This window comes from Narcine bancroftii, chromosome 6 (genome assembly GCF_036971445.1).
Source record: "Narcine bancroftii isolate sNarBan1 chromosome 6, sNarBan1.hap1, whole genome shotgun sequence".
NCBI lineage: Eukaryota > Metazoa > Chordata > Chondrichthyes > Torpediniformes > Narcinidae > Narcine > Narcine bancroftii.
This window is the reverse complement of record NC_091474.1, coordinates 11,350,348-11,366,521: the sequence shown is the minus strand read 5'-3', so window position 1 is coordinate 11,366,521 and position 16,174 is coordinate 11,350,348. Positions and strand designations below refer to the sequence as shown.

The window sequence follows — 16,174 nt, the reverse complement described above, 5'->3', positions numbered from 1 at the left end:
ATTGGGCTTCTCACATAATCTTTCACAGGATCTGCTGAGAATTTTAACCAAAGTACAGATTTCCATCGATAATGCAGAAATGAACTCTCAGTTGTGGGTGGCAATATGTACTGGTAGTTCAAACGATGCATTAGATTTCAGCGATATAAAAAGAAGCTGTGCTATGTAAACTGTAGCCTTTTCTTTGCATGACTAAACAGCTTTGCATGTCAAAATCTAAACCACAATATCCTTTATAAGCTGTTTACATTATTAGGAGTTGGAATTCCTGAAATGATTTTGCATTTCATCCATTAAACTGAAAATCGAGTTGTTCTAAGACATGTACCTCTGCTAAATGGATTTGCTGAAGCTTCTGTTGATACATTTTCTTTTTAGAGGATTGAAATTGCACTGAGACTGACTGTTGATAAAATTCTAATGCTACGACTATTTTTAAAATTGATTTTTAATTTTTTTTTGTCCGCTCTGTCATCCTTAGAAGTGAAGAAGGTAGTTATGGGTACACACATTACTAGTGGTTTCTGAATTGGTATTCACTGAACACAAGTTGTACTTTAAGTTGCGTATCAAAATTTCTCACATTTTGGTCTTTCTAACATGAAAAGAATGTTCGATTTGCCCTGAGCAAATAGAAAATCCATGTATTCCAAAAAATATTAATGTAAACAATGGAATCAACCATGCTGGTAATTGATCAACTTGTTTCAATAATCAAACTTTCCAGAAGAGTAAATCTTCATGTCAAGAAGTTGTGCACACTTAATCAGCCAAAACAAAAAGGCAATTTTATGTGTTCTATGTATTGTTTTAATCTCTGAAGCAGTTGATGTATTTTTCTAAGAAAGAAGTTTTGCTAGAATTGGTGATTTGTGAATTAGAGTTGTTCTTGGGAGGCTGCATTCTGTCATGCACATTAATGTGACCTTTGGGGAGTCATAACTAATGATCTAGAATATAAAACCAAAGGAATACTTCAGTAAATGGCAAATCCCACAAAGTGTACCATAAAGCACAGTAAAACTCTGGTCGTGGATTCACGGTGCTGCTTACAAGGATAACTGTACGTGATGGAAAAGATGAAATTCTGAAGCTTTATCAATCAGAATGAAAGAAACTAAGAGGCAGTTTCATCTTTTCATTGTACATTAAAACAACCCTAGAACTAAAACCTAATGATGAAATGTGCTTTCCACTCAATAAAGTGTATTAAGTACATCTTGTGCCAAGATGGACTTTGAAGCATTATTTTCAAATTTTGTTGAAGTTCATCTTGATGGTATACAAGTCCTGATCTTCAGGCTTAACAACAACATAAAATCACATTGTAAGCTGGTGATGAGCCAGGATATGATGCTACAATAACATACTGGTGCATCTCACACTAATCAAGGTGGAGATCCAATAGAACCCAACAGCACAGACACAGGCCCTTTGCCCCATCTAGTCTGTGGCAACCTATTCTGCCTGGTTCCATTGACCTGGACCATAGCCCTCCATGAGGCTTCCATCCATGTACCTATCCAAATTTTTCTTGCATGTCAAAATTAAACCCACATTCACCATTTCAGCTGACAGCGTGAAGTAAATTCCCCCTAATGCTCTCTTTATACATTTCTCCTTTCACCCTTAACTGGAATTGTTTAGTTCTTGTCTCACTGAACCTCTAGAAAAAGCCTGCTTGCATTTACTGTATCTTTTTCTTTCTTCTTCTTTGGCTTGGCTTCGCGGACGAAGATTTATGGAGGGGTAATGTCCACGTCAGCTGCAGGCTCGTTTGTGGCTGACAAGTCCGATGCGGGACAGGCAGACATGGTTGCAGCGGTTGCAAGGGAAAATTGGTTGGTTGGGGTTGGGTGTTGGTCCCTCATAATTTGTATACCTCTATTAAATTTTCCTCTCGTACTTCGCTCTTGGGAATGTCACACCTACCTTGGTCATTGAGCCCCAATGCATTGATGGTTGTTAATCAATGCACATTGAGGCCAAACTGCTAATCTTCGCCATTTCGTTCCACTGAAGAACATGAGAAAATGAGCCTTTCATTGAACACACTTGAAACAACCAACCTCTGCAAACTCCTCACTGCACAGTATAGCCTTCCACCAAACGTGGTCCATGATGAGAGTGCAGACCATTTCCCATGCCTCCTGACCAATCTCTGAGCAAACACAGATCTTTATAAAATTCACCAGTCTCATCAGCGTTCAAACATCTTTTGGCCCTCTGAAGAAAAATATTTGAATGTTATTTGGACTGAGCCCAAATATATGGAGCAGTAGTGATCTCCATCCACCTGTGCACTCCTGGGATGTGGATGACCAACAGCAGGTACCTCCAAGTATTGGAGTGATATCACTAATGGCCTATCCCAAAAATCATCCAATTTATGGGTAGAGAAAGTAAATCAAATATCTTCTTCCTGGCCAAGCATTTGAAGACCTTGTTAATACAGTCAACTCCAGTAGGCAGGGTACACTTTTGACATGTCTGACACCAGATTCTTGAAATCTGCAGTCAATTCTGAGCTCTGTCATAAGAAATTTTTAGATCCATAGAGCATTACAGCACAGAAACTGGCCCCTTCGACCATTTTAGTGTGTGGTGAACTTTTTTTTTTGCTTAATCCCACTGACCTGCACCTCGTCTATAGCCCTCCATACTTCTCCCATCCACATTCCTGTATAAATTCTTTTTAAACATTAAATTTGAGCCCGCATTCACCACTTCAGCTGGCAGCTCATTCCATACTCCACCACTCTGTGTGAAGAAATTCTCCCTCATGTTCCACCTAAACTTCTCACCTCTCACCCTTAACCCATGTCCTCTGGTTTGTATCTCACATACCCTCAGTGGAAAAAGCCTATCTACATTTACTCTATCTATCCCATTCATAATTTTAAATACCTCTATCAAATCTCCCCTCACTCTTTTTTGCTCCAAAGAATGAAGTCCTAACTTGTTTAACCTTTCCCTGTAACTCGGTTCCTGAAGTCCAGGCAACATCCTAGTAAATCATCTCTGCACTCTTTCTATCTTATTGATATCTTTCCTGTAGTTAGCTGTCTAAAACTGCACAAAATACTCCAAATTTTGGCCTCCCCAATGTCTTGTACAACTTTATCATAATATTCCACCTTTTATACTCAATACTTAGATTTATGAAGGCCAATATACCAAAAGGTCTCTTTTCAACCCTATCCACCTATGATGCCACTTTCAGGGAATTATGTATCTGTAGTCCCAGATCCTTCTGTTCTACCGCACTCCTCAGTGCCCTACCATTTACTGTATATGTCCTTTTTAGGTTTTTCCTTTCAAGAATGTTTTATAATCCTGGCGGGGGGGGGGGGGGGGGGTGTTGATAGTATGTCTTCTGTGAAGTTTTGACTGATAAGTGCACAAAATGAGGAAGAGCATTTGGTATGCCATTGAGGACCTCCTGGACGTGATTTTTGGAGGACATAAAGTCATGCATATGGAAAAAATGCACCACCTTGTAAACTACCCTACTACCTGCACCACCTTGTAAACTACCCTACTACCTGCCCTATCAATAATGACCTGCCCATGTGTGATAGAAACTGTAGTTCTCACATCAACTTGATCAACCACATCACAACCCACAGAACCTGTGTAGAAACCAATTGTCCATGACCATATCAAGACGATGTTTGCTAGTTGGTGAAGCTAATGGCTGTTTCCTTAATATGCCATTTAAATTAAAAGAATTTCAGCTATTTTTGTAAGAAATAGAACATCTGCACAAATTTCTGCTGAGTAGCAGAAACAATTTTCCATGAACACACAAAATGCTGCATGATTCAAAACTTGGGAGGTAAAGAATAGAAATTCTATTTCTATAGGCTGTCATGGTCTTCATTTCTGTCAATGAATGAAAAGCAACTGCCATACAGGTGGTTCTCGGGTAATGAACAATTTCTGTTTTTGTTCCCATCAACTTTGCGAGTTGGAAAATACAGAAAAATCACCCAAAAAGGTAACTATCTTCATAGTATTGTAATATCGAAAGTTTAAAGACATTTAAAAAAAAACAATTATTAATGATAGAGAGAAGAAACACGTTCTGCCATTTGAAGGAACAAATATACGGTCTTTTGTTGACGTTATAAATCTAATATTATGGAAGCTGTTTTATTTATTACATTCCTGAATAATCCAAAAAGCTGGTCTATTACATAATCTTGTTGGAATAAAATAGATTTTATTGTATGATTGTATGGGACACGATGAAAGTTCCATTTTGACTTAAATACAGCTTTGATCAGGGCACATTCAATGAGATATTAATCAGAGGATCTGCTTTGTACTATTGGCTGTTTTTTGTTCCTTTTGTAAGAAGCACCAAAAAGCTGATCAATAGAAACTGTTTGGGGAACCTGGCTGTGCTCCTATCCATTGACACACTGCTCATGTAGCAATGGTATTGGCGATTCAGTTGATGTTTGTTAAATTATTATTTTTATATGATAAGGAAATTTGTTATTGTATAATTTATTCTTTATGTTCAGTATGTGCATTGAAGAAAGGTTTAGGTTTTTATACTAAGAGATCAAAAAATTGTGATTATTTTTTAAAGAAAAATATGTATGCTTTGTCACTTTACTTTGCATTACAAAAATGTTATTCTTGGAAAAATAAATATTGCTCTCTAAGGCAGCAACTTGCCTCTCCTTGAATGGTGTTGAATCTGAGTAATACAAATGCTGTTGTTCATTTTACCTTGGTACAATGTCTGGTTTCTCATCTCCACTGTATACACTAGATTGGAGGATTTATTGAAAGGATTTTTGTTTTCTAATTCCAGGGGGCAAATGAAAGCAATCAAGAAACACAAGTAACTGAAAATGAAACCATTCTCAAAAGATTGAGAAAACTGTTCAGATTTGGACACGAGTTGTACTTTAATTTCTATTGACAAACCATCAGTCAAAAGACTGATGAAGAAAATATCCACTACACTATGGTTTACATTTAATTTCAAATTTGTTTTAAACTCCTTTTTATTAATATTAATCATCCTCATTCTGTGGTTTAATTCTGTTCAAAACTGCATCTCTTGAAGCAGCAACTCCTGAATGGATGAGGGCAATGTGATCAAAACAAACTTTGGAAATGTTGTTTAGTTTGTTAATCTAAATCAGACAGCATCTGTGGAAAATGTTGATAGAAGTCAATGGATCAGTTTGAAGACCCCTTTGTCATACTGGGAAAGAGAGAAAATAAACTTAAGTTGCAGAGAATTTTGGAGAAGGAGTGGATAGATCAAAGGGAATATCATCGGGTGAAGCATTATAGGGATTGCTGTGGAGACAAATTGTACAAGTCTACTGTTCAAATGGTTTATGGGGACAGTGTAGGAAAAAAATATCAGATGAGAGCAGTGGTTCTCAGCCTTTTTCTTTCCACTCACAAACCACCAAGTAATCCCTATGCCATGTGCTCTGTGATTAGTAAGGGATTGCTTAAGGTGGTGTGTGATAGGGAAGGGAAGGTTGAGAATCACTGGTCTAGATCCAATTGTTACTGAAATATTTTGTTTGAGAAAAATTGTCATTGGCCCATTTCGTTTGGAGTTATGAAACCATGCACATAACAAGTCAATTAGGTACGATTAAAACAGTGGTTTTCAAACTTTTTCTTTCCTCGCACATACCACTTCAAGCAATCCCTTACTAATCACAGAGCACCTATGGCATAGGGAATACTTAAAGTGGTATGTGCGTGGAAAGAAAAAGGTTGAGAACCACTGAGTTAGAGGTAAGAATACATGCAGAAAATTTTGAACAAACGCAACATGCCCAACAGGAAAGGCTGTGAAAAACGGAGCCCAAGTCAGAGACTGATGGGTAGGTGTGAAGCAGACTTGCAGTGCTGTAGGATTCACAAGCTTCCCATCCACCCTTTCAGCCATTGCCTGCCCCGACTAATACTGCCTCATTAGTCATCTTCTGCCCTCGGCCCCAGTAACCAATTTCAGAAGATGGTTCAGGCTTGGAGAACCCCTTTTAGATATGTTCAGTTTTTGTTTTTGTATTTGATTTTTTGTTGTCCTCTGTCGGAATTTTTTTATCTGGCTCCTTTTATCTTGGTCTTGTTATCGAATCAATGTGCTGGAGTAGGGATGCTTGAGCAGTGGTGTTTTCTGACCCATATAGAAATTAAAAGCTGATTTGGTGATTGGCATCAGCTTGATTATACTATGTCTTTCACAGATCAGCAAGACAGCCATCAAACAGGGTGTTTTTCTTTTCAGAGCTAAAGCACAATGCAAGTCCTTCCTGGCCACGAGCGAGGGCTGCCCAAATATATCCATGTGACCTACGAACCATCTGTCTTTGGAATGTGGGAGAAAACTAGAGGACCTGAAGAAAATCCATGCAGTCATGGGGAGATTGTACATACTCCTTGCAGGCAGTGCCAGATTCGAACCCGAGCTGCTAGTGTTCTCATAGCTAACAACTACACTGTCACATTGTGTTCATTATTATGTTGATAACCAGAGTAAAATGAAGATTTGTCTCTATGTTCACCAAAATTTCAGAATCAGAATCTTATCATGAACATGTCACAAAATTAGTCATATAAACCACCTTACAACAATAAATTAATAAAGTGTAAAGGGATAACTTGCATTTGTAATCTCACAGAGAAAATCTACAGAGTGAGAGAACTGGCCTTTTTCATTTTTTTTTCTGTGATGCAAAATTGTGTTCAAGGTGATAGATTTGGCTTAAAAAAAATGTTAAATCAGCTTTTTTGTTGTTTCCTTTTTACCCTTATTTCCCTTTAAGAGCTTTTCTGGGCTTATTGTTTGAGTAAGAATTTGTGAAAAAAGTTATATACCACATTTAAACTCTGTAGAAAACTTAATTTCAACCTTGTCTGAAAACCCACCTTAAAATGAGAATTTAAATGGAGGCTTTATCTTTGAATTGGCATTCTCCCAGTGTCAAGTTAATCTCTTCCTGAGCCACAACACCAAAAATAAAATAACTACATTTTTTTGTAAAAATGAGGATTCCGAGCATGTTCCATACATTTAACAGAATCACATTGGTGCTGAAACTCTATGGAACTCACTGAGTTGCTATGTAAAAATAATGCCTTCTCAACAAGTTTAGATTGTTAAATAGATTATTCAACGAAGGATGTGATGTTTTTGCATAATTAAGCACCTGTTTTTTTTATAACTTCAGTTTGTTTTGATTTTGTCTATTTTCAAGGCAGCCATTTGTTTTTATAGCACAGAAAACAATCTGCTAGCAGAACTCTGGGTTGAGAATTAAGTTTTTGTCATATCCATTGAGGTACTGTGAAAAGGTATGTTTTGGTTCATATCCAGTAAGTCAACAAGTGCAGAGCTACAAAGAGCAAAGGCAACTTTATTTTGCTTGTATGAGGTTTGAGGTCCGGAAAAACATTTTTGTCTGGTTGTATTTGCATAGTCGGATGATAAACTTGAACTTAAGGAGTCTGCTAGCAATGGGAAAGAAAATATCCTTGAAGTTGGCAGTGCGTGATTTCACAAGCTGCTTTTCTGAGGTGACGGAAGTTGTACAAGGAGTTGATGGAGAAAGTATAATGGTCCGAGCTGTGTTCACTACTCTCTACCATTTTTAGTGGTCTTGGGTAAAGCATTTCCCTGTACTTCTGCCTTAAGGAGGGAGTGGTTAAAAGATGATCCTGCCAACTGGTCTGTGGCAGGTTCTTAGGACCCACCCAGGGACTCCGTCAGGGTCATTATCATTATGAAGTTTCACTCTGAAGGAGGTCAATCTAACATAGGTGCACCTAGACCCATGTTCACTGGCACACAAGGTTATTGTGTGGAGATTGTTGCTGGCTCTCTGGGTCCCTTTTAATATTGAGCATTCAACCTGGATAAGCTTGTTTTTTATTTTGCTGTTGTACCAGCTTCACTTTCCAGCCCATGACGCCATGCATGCCCAGCCAGTCATCAGCTGTCATCGAGATTCACCTGGGACTTGAGCTTGGTTTGGTCCTCTTGTATAGAATCATGTTACCTGACTTGGATGCCTCAGCTTGTCAGTAGTGAGTAGACAATCACAGTTGAGACCTGGTTTTTAGTTAGGGAATACCTGGATTGTTCTCCTTGGCATACGGTCCTTCACAAATTTGCTGATGAAGTTAATGATGGCAGTAGTATATTCATTGAGGACAGTCGATGAAACCAGACTAGCTTCCTGATTCAAAGTAATTTGATAGAATGTCATCTGTTTCCTCAGACCAGTGATGTAGGAATTTATCAGCAGGTCCTAGTGCTTCTACTTGTAAGCTGCAAGCAGAAACACACACTGGTAGTGTGACGGCTGTTGATTAGGCATGGTCTGGATGGGCTGGGTTGGGGGTGGGGAGGAGTAATTGTTGCTGCTTTCGGTCAAAACCTTTCATCCTTTCCCCACATAGATGCTGCTCAACTGCTCTTCCTTCCGCAGGAGAATGCAGGAGATTGTTCTCTGATACCTTCTCAGACATAACTTTGGACCATGACCAAGCCACTGTTTCCCCTACTGTCACAGATCTCATTACATCAGAATATCTCCCTTCCACAGAGTCCAACTTGATAATTCCCCAACCCCACACCTACGAAGATCACAAAAGGGACTGTTGTGCCAAGCCCATTGTTTCCACCTGCTCTTGCCCCACTAAACATTTCCTCTTAATTTGATTGCATACCCTCTCTTTTTCCAGTCCCTTCCCATTTACATTCGAGATACCTTCCACACTCTTCACCACATTGACAACTTCCAATTCTTAGATTCCCACAATATGATCCTCTCCATCCCTAATAGGAAAGTCTCAAAAACATCTGCTCCTTCCCATTTCTCATTCTGCTGCTCTCATCCAAGTTGTTCTCACCCTAATACCTTCTCTTTCAATGTCTCTTATTTATGTCGAATCAAAGGAGTAGCTGTGAACACTTGTGTGAATCTCAGTTATGCCTGCATATTTTTTATTTTGGCTGCGTGGACCAGTCTTGGTTCCAAACCTACCCAGGCATTACTTCTGATTTTTTTTCCCTCCATTAAATTGATGACTGGATTGGGACTACTTCCTCCATCTGTGGAGAACTCATCAATTTTATCAAGTTTGCCAATAACCTGCAACACAATCTGAATTTCATTTGGTCTATTTCTGCCACTTCTCTCCCCTTTCTAGAATTTTCTGTCTCCATCTAAAAAGACAAACTACATGCAGATATTTACGACAAACTCACCGACTTCCACAATGATCTCGCCTGCACTTCCTCGCACCTTGTATCCTGTAAGAGTGTCATCCCTTCCTTCCAGTTTCTCCACATCTGCTCTCAAGATGAAGCCTTTCAAAAACACCTGAAATTTCAGTCCTCAAACTTACTCATTACATTGATATCCAAGCTTTTCAGATGACAAATGGTGAACCCAACATTGATCCATCTGATACACCAGGCCTCCAAACTGAGTAGCAACTCTCTGCTACCACCCTCTGTAACACTCTGGATCCCACACGATCTGACCTTTCAGACCAACCTACCATGTGATAGAGTTTGTAAAAGTTCATGTAGACAACATGTACCACTTTTGTCAATCTTCTTGGTCACCTCTTCTTTTAAAAAAAAACTGAAGTTCCTAAGAAACTTTCTCATGCACTAAGCCAAGGTGACAATATCTAATCAATCCTTGCTTTTTCATTTCAAGGTTGTACGACCTTCAACTTGTCACATCTCCAGTAATAACATCCATTCGTATATGAACTGGGGGTTGAAGGAATATATTAACTATTTCTGTGAACAAAAATTCTAGAGTATCGGTAGCTGATCTGTGCATTCCAAAGTTTGAGCCTGAAGTTTTATCAACATGTACTTGAGGTTGCTTGGGAACAGGCTGTGCATTAAGAAAAATGTTCACAATTTAGGATTGGTATTCATAACTTGACTCCAGAGGAAAACTAGATAATGCCTCGCAACGTCGTTTTGCCTTCTGTTTGATCTGCGGTATGTGCCGTAAGATTTTCCTTTAGTGAGATATAACTGAAAGTAGTTATGCTTGCTGGAGAAGAAGAGCCCTTTACTTCCTCATCGATGTTCCTGTTTAAAATCAGTTCCTTGCATCTTTAGAGGAATTTTAGACTTCTTGCAGGAAATGATGTTGCTACCGCAGCATTAGGAGTTCTCATTTCAATTATGTCATCGTTTTGCTTATACTTTTACTGCTCATCCAACCATGTGATTACTTTTAACCGGATTAAATCCATGCAGTTTGGCTCTTTTTTTTGCAATTTTTGTGTATTGAAGTGGTTTTGATGTTTCATCAATTTAATTGGCTTTCATAACAAACTAAGTAATAAGCACCTTTTTGCCAAAGAAGCTCTGGATTCCAATGTAATCACATGGAAGAATTTGAGGTTGATGGGGAATTTGGAGGAATAGGAGGTTGATGGGGAAGGTGGGGTGTAGAGAGAGAAGGAATTGAAAAACTGTTACTGATAATCTGGAATAATTATCTTGACCTGAGATGAACAAGTTATTTTTTTTTTAACGACCACATGTGTGATCTGATGCCAAGCAATAAGCTCTGTGCGTGTCAGCAGATGGATTGTTGGTCTAAGATGTACTGCTGGCATGTAATTCAAGTGTAATTTACTTGTATTGGTGGCCTTTCTCTGCTACTTCAATAACCTTGTTTAAAATGCACGTTTAAAAGAAATGGGGGCATAATTGCTTGAGAATTGCTAAAATTTTATTGGTTAACATTTGGCTGTTGTGGATAGATCGTGATGGTGAACAAGAGCAGATAAAATAGTTCCATCATTATCAAACAAATATTATGCATCTTAAATATTCATGTGTAATGCCCTTGACAGCAATCACATAGACTGTTCCAGAACATATGAAGCTAAATTCTGATGCTATTGTGCTTTTATCTTGCCCACAGTATCCAGCGTAGCCTGTAACATTGCGATGTTAAGCAGTGAGGCTGAAAAATGGATGTCCTTAAGGCGGAAAAACAAGTCTGATCAAGAGCTTTTTGGTTTAAATCAAGAGTTGTAGTTCCTCTTGAGAGTATTAGTGTACTGCGGTAAATTGCTTGAGCAATATTCAAAAGGGTTTCTCGTGAGACATTGAAGTGACTGATTGTACGTCTATGCTATTAATTGACTGGCTAAGTTCAAGTTCCTTTATCATCCATCCGATTGTTCAAGTGCAACCTGACAAAACAGCATTCTTCGGTCCTTGATGCAACAGCCTGTATTCATGCATAATACACAGGCAGACAGACAGACATACTATGCACATGCACAGTACTTGTATACAAATATCAAGAAATATTATTGTTAAATAAAGAGTTGAATCACTGAGGATTTGTATGAGTAGCTCATCCATCATTCAGCATTCTTGCTTCCATGGTAGAAGCAGTTTCTCAGTCTGGTGATTCTGGCTCTGATATTCCTGTATCTCTTTCCTGACAGGACGAGCTGAAACATGCTGTGTGCAGGGTGGTAGGGGTCCATACTGATTTTGAACACTGAGCTGAAGTCGATGAACAGCAGCCTGTGGTGTATGAGATAGGGAGCGGAGAGACAAAGCTATAGCATCGGCGTTAGAAAAGTTCTGTCTGTAGGCAAATTGAAATGGGTCCAGAGTCCTGGAAGGTGTGCTTTGACGCATTCCATCACCAGACATTTGAAGCATTTCATAAAGATGCAGGTCAGTGCCACTGGGGCAGTAGTTATTGAGGCTTGTTACTGTCTCCCTCTTTGGCACTGCAATAATGGTAGCTGTCCTGAATCCTGCGGGGACGATGCACTGCTGCTGTGACTTGTTGAAAATCTATGTAAGCCGTGCTCCTGGCCTGTAATCTTTGAGTAAACAGCTGCGGTTATTTGAGTTACCCCAAAAATTTTGTTTCTGGTTGTGGATTGTGGTTCCATGTAATTATAAAAACAGACCATTTTGGGAAATGTTGCTTTTTTTTTTGTTTCCTATTGTAAATTCTGGAGCAGTGTAGAGTAAGAATGAAACTTGATACTTCTGATGTTTAGTTCTGAATTATTGACACTGATAATAGGTCCTGCAGATATTAACGTAAGCTTCGTGTTCTAAATTAATTGTGTACTACAGTTCTTCAAAAAAAGCACTCTGCTTCAATAATATTAGACTTCTGAGGTGCAATTTTATGTCAACAGACATTATGGTTCTAAATAGTATGATTGGAACGAGTGAATGAGACTGTAACCTCATCAACTGAGACCATTTTTGACAACAGTCTTCCCTATCTTGATCTGTCACTCTATTTTGGGAGAGAAATTGTTGAAGTTTACTGTAACCCAATGACTCTCAAGCTACCTTGATAATACCTCTTCCCTCCCTTTTCTCTGTTTTTTCATCACCACTGTGTCAATGGTAAAGATGAGGTGATTATTATGTGCTGTGTATGAGGTATGTTGTTTCTCGTGCAGTGAGATGGTTATAAACTTGAACTTGGATCACCATTGTGGTGACTCTATGGTCATGCTCCACCGCTGTCCTCCATTTGATATGTGTCACTTGGCTTGTCCTGGCCTGGAACATACCTATGAGTGGCTGAATGCTGACAGGATTTAACTTGATGGATCCATATAAAATCTTTGAATCGCCTTGATCACATGTTCTAATGAAATGTTCCTTGTTAACAATGCCACACAATATGTTTATTTTTATAGTTTGACTTGAGCTGTTAACTGTGATTTAATTTTGTGAATACTGCATTGATCAGGCAGGTATTGCAATCACAGAGATCACTGCAGAGAAGAAAATTTATTCTTCTTGTCAATTCCATCCCAATTCTTTGCAAGAACAATCAAAAGTCCCATTCCCTAACCCTAACCATGGCCCTGCATATTATTTCATTTAATATAGTTGTAGATTTGTTTACACCTAATCTCATGATGAATTTGGTGCTGTTGTAACAAAATCTGGATTTTGATCATTTGTGGTTATCCTTGCATTGAAATAAAGTTCAGTGAAAAATGACAGAGGCCATGATTTACAGCAGGCCATACTTGAAATCAATTAATTTAGTCTTGGAGATTTCAATCCTCTGTTTAAAATGGAGACCATTTGGCAAGTGTCTTTTTTAAAATATTTCCAGGCTAGAAATATGTCTTGATATTAACAAGGGCACATAAAAATGGTGAATGGTCATGGCAGTATCAATGAAGCTCTGTTAGCTGTTTTTAAGAAATACCATTCTCACAATTTCATTAAGCAGCATTATTTGTTGAACAAGTCAGAGTATATAGATATGTTTTTGGGAGATAAATTGGGAAAGGTTTGTTAGTGTAGGTCACATGCAAACACTTTAAAACAGATCTTATTTAAAATACTGGAGCTCTGCCCCATGCTAGACATGTTGGGGCCAACAGTCTTTGCAAGAGCTTTGGAGAGTGCCCAAGAAAGTTCACTAATGGATTGTTATTTACAAAAAGGCAACAGATGAAAGATCTTGTCGGAGCTGCCTTCTGTCTGGAAGAGAATTTGTTGTTCTAAGAGGGTCATATGGTTTTGCAAGCAGAGAGTGTCAAACAGGCTTTCTCTCTACAGTGTTACAGCCAGTAACAGCAACTGGGACTGGAACAGGACAAGCTGGCAAGCTTGTGGAAAGCCCCATTTGGAAGACAGGTTTGTAAGTGCACAAGGTCAAAGCCTTTGTGGTGCATGCAAGAGCAGAGGACTGGTTGTCTAATGTTTCACTTGGAATAAGAGAATCAAAAAGGCACTCTTGTGACCTGAAAGAAAGAGGTTATCATCTGGAGAACCCTGCAGGGGGCATGTTTCCGCAGCAAGGCACTGGAGTGGCTGATTAAAAAGGAATCAGTTGTGGACAACAAATCTCTCTCTAAGCCGACAAAGACCTTCCTGAGCGGTAACCATTTACCTTTCAAGCACCAAAGCCTGGTGAACTTTATAAATGTTTTAATTCTGTGCACAGTCTAAGAATTGCCTGCAACCAGTGAACTTGGAGGAATGAGAAGTGAGATTGGACTGTGAACCAAAGAACTTTTCTGAACTTACACACACATTACATACACATGAGCTTAGAATTAGAAGGGGGTTAAGTTGGGTTAGTTAAGTCGATGGTGATGTTAAAGTTTGATTCTATTTTCGTGTTTAAAGATAATTAAAAGCAACTTTTTAAGTAACCATTTGTCTTGGTGAATATCTATTGCTGCTGGGTTTTGGGGTCCTCTGAGCTCATAACAAAATTAACGATATCTAATTGGGCTTCTTTTGTTTGCAGGTCAGTAAAGATGTGCAGCAACAGTTCTTGGTCTCCTCCAACGAGAATTGTTGGAACTGGCTAAAAGGGATTGTTTGAATAGAACTGGAAAAGTCGAATGCACCTGCGGAGCAAGTCATGCCAAAGGTAAATCTGTTACTGTCTCGATGGTTTCCATTATAGATCATGGTGGAATTGAACAAAATGAAGTTAGTGTTTAGGAGTGGTATATCCTAATAATAAAGAATTCCAATGACTCACTGGTTTATCTATAAGCCTTTTGATTGTGTACGTCTGCCAGTAAGACATCAACATTTGCATCTTGAAGCTGCCTAACTCTGGTTACTGGCACCACTGATGATACAATCCATCTGCACTTCAAATGTGAAAAGGTAGAAATATATTTGGGACCCCTTGCAATCTGATATTTCAGCGTGAGATGGCTGTTTAATGTTATTTGTTTTATGAGAATGTTGTTTCTCTCCACACCATTGCAAAGGAATAGAAAGTGTAAATCAAGTGGAAAAATTGAGTGTTAGGTGTGTCATTACTTTGTGTGAGGCAGATTGAAATCTCTGTGTTTTACCTTGTGCAGGTTTTGTTGGGCCAGGCATCTCCTGTGACAGAGGTGTGCAATTGCCTTCCAGGTCCCTGATGATTCCATTTATCAGTGGTTGTTCAGAAGTGTAGAGCTGTGGCCTGGCAATATTCGTTGCCTTTTTAGGTAGATACCAAGTGCAGGTCAAATTACCATAGAGGATAATTTTGCAGGGGTGAATTTGAACTGCTCGCTCTCTCTCTCTCTCTATTCCCCCCCCCCCCTCACTTCATGACACCTCCATCATGCTGTGTTTAACCATTATCCTCTCACTATGTAGTTTTATATCCTAAAAAACTTTGTTAGCTAAGAACAGGTTACAGCACCATATTCTTGTGACATAGCGAACCACTTTACACTTGCAAATAAATCTTTCAAATGCAGGCACTGTTGTTTGAGATGTGGTAGTTCGTTTGTGCAGAGCAGCTTGACAAGGAAAACATTGTGATGAACAGATAATCTGATAGTGAACTAGCTGAGGGTTAAATATTGATCAGGGCACATTGAAGAGCAATCCTAATTTGGACAAGATTGTTTACATCTGCTCTTACAGCAGCTAGGGTCTCCTATTTAGCACGCCCTCAAATTGGTACTTCCAGCAATGCAACACACCCTCAGAATTGTGGTTCAGTGCCTGTCTTAATTTTGTGCTTGAGGTACTGGACTGTGAACCTACATCCTCTGACTGGGGTGAGAGAACTGCCAGATGAGCCATGTATCATGAAGCTACAAAGCATAATGGAATCCAGCATGGTGGAATTGGGAATGTTAAGCCCCTTTCACACTTGCCAGTGATCCCAGGAATCAAACACTAATGGGCCTTTCAAGTGGCAAGTAGGATTGCCAGCCTCAACCCCTAGTACAATCCCCGACGTCTGCAGCGCCGGTGTTGAGATCAGGCAAGAGTGAAACTGGCAATTGAATTGCAGGCACTCCCAATTAAAGGTAGCACAGACCCAACGCCAGGGATAAACCCTTGCAAGTGTGAAAGTGTTCAGTGTCCCAGTTAGGAGTAGTCTAGTGTGGAAGGCCAAACCCCCATTCCGATCCTGGGACACTGAACGGCCGATTTACTGGGATGCGTGTGAAAGGGGCTTTAGTTGGCTGGACTAACTAAGTTATCAAGTCAGAAAAAAGGATGTGTTAACGTGAGAACTTGACTTGTGATTTAATAGTAATAGAATTCAAGAGCTGAGGCAGGTGATGCGATGCACATTTAAAAGTAGAAGATGCAAATAAGAGGGGTGTTCTCCTTCTCCAGTTAATTCAGGGGAATGGTCTCTGGTGGTTTTTT

At 39.2% G+C, this 16,174-nt stretch overlaps 1 protein-coding gene across 2 annotated transcripts in view; it reads left to right on the top strand.

Moving 5' to 3' along the window:
• Positions 1-16,174, top strand: part of plagl2 (pleiomorphic adenoma gene-like 2) — a 125,016-nt gene that overhangs the window by 85,261 nt on the left and 23,581 nt on the right. For both annotated transcript variants that reach the window (XM_069883914.1, XM_069883913.1), the window contains exon 2: positions 14,304-14,429. The gene's annotated coding sequence lies outside the window, so the exon portion shown is untranslated. The remainder of the gene's footprint in view (positions 1-14,303; positions 14,430-16,174) is intronic.